The following is a 10,502-nucleotide window of genomic DNA, read 5'->3' as shown; positions in this document are numbered from 1 at the left end:
ACCAATTTAATGTTTTTTTATATCATTCGAACAGTTTAAACTCTACGTTTACTTTACATATTAATATAATCATACTTACGTACAAAAATGATATATATTATTATCATTTATTTACGTTTATTTAATTTTTTTGCGTATGTAGTATATATTTATATATTTCTTATTAAAAGATTCTATAGATTTATAATTTAAATTATGTTTCAAGCTTGTACATTCTCCATCAACCAATTTAATTGAATAGGCCCGTCTTAATCCAGGGCGCAGGGGATACCCCGGTAATCCCCTCTAGAAATTGGAGGCCCACATAGGTGGGCTGACCGTCAGGGCGTCACGGTAGCATGCGAAAGCGATCCTGTGGCGCCCGCTGAAAAGTCGGAGAGGGTACCGCTGGTTTTTTAGTGTCGTCCTGGGCACCGGCGAGTCCCACATATCCACCACTTCACGTGGAGAAACGCGTAATGCGTTTTCCCAGCGAGACACAAAAGAATATTTCTTCCGTCTATCGACACATTTTTTTTGTTTTTATTTCGTTAAATGTATTCCTCGTATGATCGTTTGTGAGGAATTAACAAATATACAAAACGATAATTTCTGTTTAAGATACTAGTATCATTAAAGTAATCCTTAAAATGCCCAAAATGTATTATTGTTTATATAAATGTTTTTATAAATTTTTAAAATAATACAAACAAATTAACACTTGCTTGTGGAAATATCGATATATCCAAGGACCTTAATCGTGTTATGTCGACTACTAGAAAATATTCTTTGGAATCCAAAATGAAGAAAGCGGTTTACTCTCTAATATATTATTTGCATTTTAAAAGAATACTATTTCTATTTTGAATCTTATTATTTGAAAACTTACGTTAAGAGTGTTAAGATAGTCACTTAGTCACTTACATTGGAATCAAACCTGAGACAAAATGCTTCGCTTAACAATTTATAACAACATATTGAATTTAACTATTCCTTAACTATTAATTGCTGAACGTAAATACGCCGTATAGAGATCACAACTCTTTTCCTTAACAGTTTGCTACTATTTTACACATCAAACCATAAATACATAATATTATTAAAATATATATGTATATAACTCGCACAGATTAAATATGGCGACATAAATTAAATCTCTTTCCGATTTGGTCCTAAGTTTTCCCTTCCCATTCGGCACCTTCATAGACACGAGTAGTTAATTCGAAACGAAGTAAATTAAAATTTAATCAGATTTTCATTATGCAATTTCTCGAAGAATATGCGGTAAATTTAACGGGTGTTACCATAATTCTAAAATATGCGCCCGTCACGGGACGCCCACCAGATGTTAAACATTGAAATTTATGATTATTGAAAGAATCTATGATTGAAGAAAACAATAAATAATAATTTCTTTGAATTACATTCTTTAATACAAAAAAAAAACAAAACTTGTATACTGCATTATTTATAACAGTTTTATGTGAAACTCATAATATTATTTTACACTCACGTCTTCCAAAAACCCTGAATCGTTGAAAATTCGTAGATTTAAGTTTTCGGCTTGAAGCTATAAGTACATGCAAATAAACAAATAAAACTTCCGTAAGTATAAACATTAAATTTATCAACTACGCAAAACAGCCAGTCGAATTTATAATTAAAACGGCCATTATTTAGATTTAGGCAAATCAGCGCGAGCAAAACATTGCTTTTCACTTACACTCATACCCGTTTGTCTCAGAGTTTTTGGAAGTCATGTTAGGGCGTCGTCATAACACGATAATTGCGCGATAGCGATATTATCATTTGCACAGTACACAGTAACAGCCTGTAAATCTCCCACTTCTACTAAGGCCTCCTCTCCCTTTGAGAAGACGGTTTTGAGCATATTCCGCCACGTTGCTCCAATGTGGGTGGTGGATACACATGTGGTAGAGTTTCTTTGAATTCAGACACATGCAGGTTTTCTCAGGATGTTTTCCTTCACCGCCGAGCCCGAGACGAATTATAAACACAAATTAGGGTTTGAACCCGCTATCATCAAAGTTAAGATGTATGCGTTCTAACCACTGGGCCATGTCGGCTCTTATCATCGGCTATTATCATTTACATTAATATAAATCAAGAATTTGATATAAATTCACCGACAGCAAAGGTAACATGCCCTTAGTCAGGAGACTAGAGCAGCCAATGATACACCTTAAATGTATATATATAAACTAGTGTAAATAAATTGAGGTACATGCTACGTTGCTAGATTTTTTTCGTTGAATCCAAATATCTATAATCTATGTATTTCAATCGAAGAAAGAATAAAGATAAACAAACTTTAGATTCACGTATTCCACGCGATTTTTTAATAACTGCTGTATTGAGTACTGCTAACAGTTCTTGATTAATATATCTATTCCATTTAACTAATTACATCCACTTTCATTTTACTTCCAAAGTTCCGTTAACAGCTTCGTCGACGTTCAAAGCGACATTTTTTCGCGAATCCATAATATCATATATTATTCAAGATCTCGACCAATTAACAGACAAGACCAAGGAACAGACTATAATCTTGTAAAAAAAAAAGGTCATATGTGACCAAAGATAACTTTAATTTGTATATTGTTTACATTTTAAATGATATACATTATTTTGTTTTCTATTCATTTCAAAATTCTCAGTCCAGAGTTAAAAAGCCGTGTTACACGATTGTGTCGTAAAGTATGTAACTGATGTTTTCGTTCGTACCAGATTCCCGTCGTATCGGATTATGAGATTATGTATAGAGTGACCTGTGTTTTACACATTCTCGCGCTATAAGATCATCTACACAGGTTAGTCTTTGTGAAAACTCGACTATAATTTTTTGGAATAAACCCAAATGATTAATTCATAAATAATTCACTATCTTTCTAAGTTAAGTATTAAATATTATTTCAATGTTCAAATTATAAATAACATTAAATTGTGAAATGAAAAATAATTTCAAAGCAATCCGTGCTGATAGTCAATTGTACTACAAAGGATTTTCATACTTTAAGAGGATTAATAGTTGAGCTGGTCACGCCGCTTTATTGCGAATTAGTGAATTGATACTATATTTATTTAGAACTCTAAATCTATTTTTAATGTTAAAAATATTTTGAAAGGATTTCACAGAAAATAAAATCGTTTATAAACATCAAAGAAAGTACGACACTATTTTTAAAAAGAATAAATAAAACAAAGTAACTCAAAGAAACTTGAAGATCAATTAAATTCTTCTTCAAATAAAATTTTATGAAAAAGATACTCATTTTTTTTTATAAATTCGATAGTATTTGCCTGAATAAATATAATGAATAATTTAAGAATTGACATTTATTTTTATGTTACTGTATTTCCGAATATGTTATTTATCCTTATTCCTTTGATAATAAGAAAAAAGTGTACGGACTCAATATATTAGTCTTATAGCATAATCATTTTAGTAATGATATAGAATATTAAATTTTATCCTCCAAATCGATTGACCGAAACCAAGAGTAACCAAAGTACGTAACTATGATACTCTTCTGACCGATTACGATCACGACGGCATTCTAAAGAATAGTTAACTGCGCAGTAGATTTTATGATCCTCGATCAACTGCGCACACGCAGATGCATTCTTTGTTACAATCCGAATGAATGCTATTTAACCGCGATCATATCTAGTCAACTCATGACCACAATAGTTGCATTATGGAAACATGTGTCAAAGGACGTTAGTTAGAACACGAATAACAGATATATTATATGCTTAATGCTTCAGTTGTATATATTTATTTGAAATTGAATGATCTCGATGGAATGATTATGATAAATTTATTCAATGAAATCAATACCAAGAATGATTTTCTCCAATTTCACTAAAACTTCAGTACATTATTAGTATTCGTGATAGAGTTAAACAATTTCAGACATTCCTTTATTCAATAAGAGCAATGAATGAGTGACAAACTTCACTTCACTGTATTTTAATGTGTTTCATTTGTGTTTATGTCGTTCTAAATTATGAAGTAAAAACATCATAAGGAAACCATCCGATGAATTCACCAACCCGCGCTGTAGCAACTATGTGAAATAAGCTCCAAATCACCATCTTAAGAGGAGAGGCGTACTTTCCTCTATAGTGGGATTATTTACATGCAGTTTCTTTACTTTATGAATTGAATTTAATAGCATGATATATTATCGCTCAGCTCGATGAAACTTCTTCGTTTTCCAAGTAATAATATTCCATACTCCATGCGAGAATTAATTAACTCACATTCCACATTATTACTGATTAACGACGTCTTTGAAATTAATTCCATTTGAGTTGGGTTAGAGTCTATTATAAGAAAATGTGCTGAGAAATAACTAAATCTTACCCATTTTATAAAGACGTCAAGATTCTACGAGAACTAAACGAAACTCGACCTATTGCTTTATTAAAAGAAATATTTCAACGACTATTCCTTTAAGGGTTTATAAATAAAACATTTAACAATAACAAATCGATAAATATCGTCTGACACAAATTTTAAGCAACTATTGAAACTTTTTTTTATTTATATTTATATTTCTCCGAAAAAAAACAATCCCTCATAGGTTGATTTAGAAAGATTTATTTTTGTATTTTTACCTTAAGCTTACACCTTTGGGATAACATTGTACATTTTAAGAGTAGCATTTTGAGTTTTTTTTGAGTCAGAGATTATTTTATGTAGTATTTTAATGCGAGTGTTAAAAAAAACTACCATACATTTTAAATTCAACCTTTTATGAAAATATTAATTAATAGTGCATTTGTGGTTTTTTTTTATATATTTCGATTTCGAGTTTACTTACTCCTAAAAGTATACATAGCTATGTAAACATTTTATATGAGGAAGTATAAATAAAAAAGTACTTAGAATCAAATAAATAAAAAATCAAATGAATATATTTTATGCTTCTTTATAATCCCCTGTAATTGGGAAAATAATACATATTGAATTACGCACTCAAATGCTACTTGCTAATACTGCAAAAAAAGTCTTTTGATTCTCTACAACTCATTTGCAAATACCAATGTTTAATCACAGTCAAATTTAATTTCACAGTTTAATTATGCTCAATCTATTTTATAAATAAGTGAATTATTAGTGTTTGGAGAATATGGTAGATGTGATTTATCAAATATTCTGAAGCTAGAAATACTAAATGAACATGACATCCGATCAATGTTTAGATGCATTATCTTGAAAAACAGAACGCCCAATATTTTTTCCACGGTTTCCTTCTGGAATTGCTTTAGTCACAAGGGCATAAAAGGTCCTTTTCAAATGTTATCGATGATTATATTCAGTAATACCAAATAATAACTTTGTTAGTGATACGAGCAACGAGAAACTTCTTCGTGAGTGGAGAGGATGAAGGAAGAAGTCATGCTTCGTATTAATGTTTTGCGATCGAAGGGGTCGTACCATCGTTGTAGCCAAGATTAATAAACGGATGGCAAAATTGATAGAAATAAGCATTCCCAATGTTACTCTTTAATTTCGTTGGTTAACTTTCTGAACCTCAATAAACCTATTAAGTACAACCGAATGATATATTTAGAACGAGCTGTGCCCGCCACTTCGTGCGAGTTTGAATTTAACAAAAAAGTTATTGTTCAGTTCGCAGTTTTTACTATAACACATTAATTCTGTTTTAGGAAGCTTTTGTTATATTAAAGCACCCGACGTGACGGCGGAGTGGTGGCATGCGCCAGGATTGCGCGCGGTACTGGACAGTATTTGGACATTGCAGCGTGACTTTATTTATAATTCTAAAATAAAAGTAGCCTAAGTTACTCCTTATTACATCAGCTATTTGCCAGTGAAAGCCACGTCCAAATCGGTCCAGCAGTTCCAGAGATCAGCCGGAACTAGCAGACAGACAGACAGACAAAAATTGAAAAAAGTTATTTCGGTATATATACCGTGTATACATACAAAATTTATTCATTTAGTAAAAAGCGGTTATTTTCATATTACAAACAGACGCTCCAATTTTATTATATGTTGCTGCTGATCTTGATGCTATTGATGGTTAATTTTTGTCATCCATGACAATATTCTCTACCTTTTTGACATTTTACTTCATATTTAGGCTTTGATCTGATGATATCTCGTTTAAATTCAGCAACCGCTACTATCGAACTAACTCAACATGAAAAACTATCTGTTACTTCTAAAGATGAAATCATGTTTGAAACCGATCGATGGCAATGTTGTCGAGTTATTAAAACACTTTATCAGTAGCTCAGAAATTATACATACTAAGCCTTCCGATCACCGTTATATATTATAATGCTAAAGTAACCCTGTATGTTGCTCTTTCACGGCCAAACCACTGAAATAAATTTGATGAAATTTGGTAGGAAGCAAAGCTTGAACTCCAAGGAAGAATTTTATGCCTAACACCCGATAGCCAAACCTTAAAAACGACCAAAACCGCGGTTGACAACTAGTTACAAATAAACCAGTTATAATTAGTTCGTGTAAATAAATCTTAACTAACGTAAACATTAATGTCCACCGCCTCGTAATTAGGGAAAAAGTTAAATTTCCACAGTTAATACTGTACTGTGTAATAAAAATCTCATTAAACGAATAAAGTGGACAAGCGCTAAAGCATATTTCCGTGGCTTATTAAGCACCTCCGGCGCCCCACGCCTCTTCATCCTGCCTTCTCGTTTATACATTTTTAAAAGCGGAGGGAAAGTACTCCAGAATTTTAATGAACAAAATTAAAAACACTCAATCGTCATAATTCGTGATCTCAAATATTATAAACGAGATTGTTGATCATTGTTTTCTAATCAAAATTTTCTTTATTCAATTAGTCTCTTACAAGCACTTTTCAATCTTGATTTACAAGTTTTATTAAAACGTAAGCCAGTACGGAATGATGACTGTACTGAGACGAAATGGAAATAAACTCATTGTTTATTTATAATTTTACAATTATATTTAGCATATTCTTGTGATTTTTTTTTTATGGGGGGTCGAAATAAATAAATTGTAACCAACCCTAAATGGCGAACTGCTCACACTTTTCTTTTATAATTTTTAACTTTTTTCAAACAGAAATTTCACTACAGTATGTTCAAATTACAGAAAAATTCGTGGGCATGTTGTGTGTTTTATTATGGTTTAGGTGGCAAACGGGCAGGAGGCTCACCTGATGTAAAGTGACTACCACCGCCCATGGGCATCTGCAACATGGTGGCTTTGTGGTTTTGTCATCCTTTGTGTGTGTTTTGTTTTGTTTCCCCGTCGTTAAAAATACGATATACGAATTACTGCATATTCTGTATAAATGAAAATAAAGTATGCATTTGTTAGATTTTTTTATGGAGACTTAATATATTAGTAATTACGTCAGGATATTTTAAAAATAACTTCTATTTATTTATTAGTTTATTATATTTTAAGGTTATAAGACATTATAAGATTATATGAAGCACAAATAGTTGTTTAACCATTATAATAGCTGTAGTAATCGTAATATTGTATTAATTAATATTTACATTAACACCAATTACCTTAATACTAACTTTGTATCTTGATAATTGCAACAACATAATTCATATATTATGAATAATTTAACAAGCAATAACAATTATACTTTATTACAAAATTATATCATACCTTAAATGTTAACACCTTGTTAAATGTTCCAAGAAAAAGAAAAACGTCTTCTGTAAGGAGCTTCTATCACTTATATGAGTCTCACTACAAAACACATGATTCAGAATAATGAACAGAAAAGTCAAAGTAGCCTCTTATTTAATATCAATGTTATCAATACAATTCAAAAATAATTTAAATCTAATTATTATTATTACTGAATTGATTAAAACATACTGTAAGCAATAATGTAAGCGTGTTCTGTAATCATCTAATTATTTAATAATTTCTTACTTGATTTGCCACATTCGTATTTTCTGTTCAAATAAATTGTAACATATATACTCTTTTTTTGACATAACCACAACAGAGTTCTCGCCTCATGGGTCCGAGGAATATGCCAGTTTATACTTAATTATACGTGATTTTAAGATTGAATCAATCTAAAACATTCACTGTGATTGGCTAGATGCATATTTATGCCTCTAACACAATATTATCGATGAATTATTTCATAACACAACTCAGTAATACATAATATACATCGTCCAATATAATAATTCGTTTAAATTGAAAATATATTGTATTATTTTCAAAAATACAGCATATATGTTTGACATTTGACGATGTTTGACGACCTCCGTGGTCGAGTAGTGTGTACCTCCTATGGGACCTCGGAGTAGCGTACCCATGAATACCGGTGGTATTCATGGGTACGCTACTCCGAGGTCCCGGGTTCGATTCCCGGCCGAGTCGATGAAGAAAAAGTTCATTAGTTTTCTATGTTGTCTTGGGTCTGGGTGTTTGTGGTACCGTCGTCACTTCTGATTTTCCGTAACACAAATGCTTTAGCTACTTACATTGGGATCAGAGTAATATATGTGATGTTGTCCAATATTATTATTATATTATATTATTATGTGTATATATTATACATTTAGAATAACCGATATTAGAAAATTAGTAATGGCTATTATTTTTCATTTCATTTGTCAATAAAATAAAATAACAATTTTACCATGTTTATACAGCTTTTATACGTGATAATTTGTAATTATATTCATTTTATACTAAACAATAAAAAAAATCCAAATCATAAAATCAAAATACAAAAGCCACATGGTACATTCACGTACGCAATCACTTTCAAACTGCGTTTAGAGAGTGACATATCTCTCAGTCGTCACTTGACGTACGGGTTGTTTACACGATTCACATAGAATTTATGCGTCTAACTGTACAACGAATGGTTCCAAAATAAAAAGTAGACGGACGAATCAATCGAGACATTTAATTATAAAAGGAAAAATAAAGTAAAGTTTGCCAGAGGTCTTTCTTAAAGGAGGTTTCAAGCAGTTTCTATTAAAAATGTCCATTTAATTCGCCAAAGTTTTTATACGTTGTATATCTGACTACTTACATCCTATATTTATTTTACCTTAGTAAAATAAGTCACATTCTCAAGTAAACTCAATTAATTACTTCATTCTGCGCAACGTTTCCACTAGAGACAGTCTACTATGGAACAGTCAAAGCCGTGTTTTAATTAACACATCATTATACGGATGTCTTCAAGTTTCCACGCCTGGAATACGACCTTTATTCTATATTAATCATCATTCATACATTTTCGATTCTTTAGTTAGAAAATTATCTTATAAAATCGAAGTTAAAGGTAATTCCGAAGAACCACACCGATAAAGACGTGAAACTTTTTAAATTTCATGGTGCAAAACCCTTAGCATTCTTCTGATATGCGTTTAATAGTATCCAACATACATATATAATTGTATTTAACTAACATGACTGTATTTTTAGATGTTGAAAAAGAGTAACTACTGAGTTTATTGCCGGTTCTTCTCGGTAGAATCTACATTCCGAACCGGTGGTAGCTTTACCTTAAATAGTTTGTTAAATGAAGATTCAAAAGTGCTTGTAAAAGCCTACTTGAATAAAGTATATTTTGATTATGATTTTGACTGTTTGCAGTAATTTCTGTGCCGTGTCTATTGGTAGTATATGAATTTGTCATGTACTTAATTTTTGTTTATAATTTTTTCGTGCTCCGTAGTGAAGGAACTCATCGTAATGAAACACGCATGTTTTGCGTTTTCTCTCATATATGAGATAAAAGATTTAAAAAATCAAGAATCGTCTTTACATCTAAAATACTTAAAAAGTAAAATTAAAAAGTAATACTTACCCTAGGGCGTAAAAATAATTACATTATATTTTATGTTTTAGTTTAAAACTATAGAACCTTTCATTAACGAAAATGCGCCCTTCCACATTAAATATTAATTTTTAATAAAATTAACCTTAAAACATACATGTTTTTGGTGGAAACCAACTCGAATCGTGACAGCGTGGGTGTAATTTTTAAGCCTTTCTTCTCAAGAAGAGAGCCCTTAGCCCAACAAAAGGACACATGCAGAACTCAGTAAATTTACAGATAGAGTAGTAACTCTACATTGTAATTAAGCATATTTTTTATTTATTGCTGAAGTGCTAATAGCCAATAAAACATTTAACAGATAACATAAAATATTCACTACTTTTTAAATAAATATGTTATGAATGGAACAAATAAACTATAAATCCATATAAAAAAATGTTGCCATCATATCTAATAAAAATATTAGTATTTATAAAGATGTTGACAGGAGATGAAACAAATTTTAATGTATTTATAGATCAAAATATTAAAACTGAAAGTATTTATATAAGAAATATTTTTATATTTAATTAAGGATTTTATACAATATAAGCAATTGGACATACAAATGGGTCTCTTGACGATAAATGGTCACCACCGTCCATAGACATTCATTGTAAAAATATTATCCATTCCTTACACTAACTC

Source organism: Vanessa tameamea, chromosome 6, assembly GCF_037043105.1.
Source record: "Vanessa tameamea isolate UH-Manoa-2023 chromosome 6, ilVanTame1 primary haplotype, whole genome shotgun sequence".
NCBI classification, from domain to species: domain Eukaryota; kingdom Metazoa; phylum Arthropoda; class Insecta; order Lepidoptera; family Nymphalidae; genus Vanessa; species Vanessa tameamea.
The sequence above is the reverse complement of the archived record's forward strand: the minus strand, read 5'-3'. Positions refer to the sequence as shown.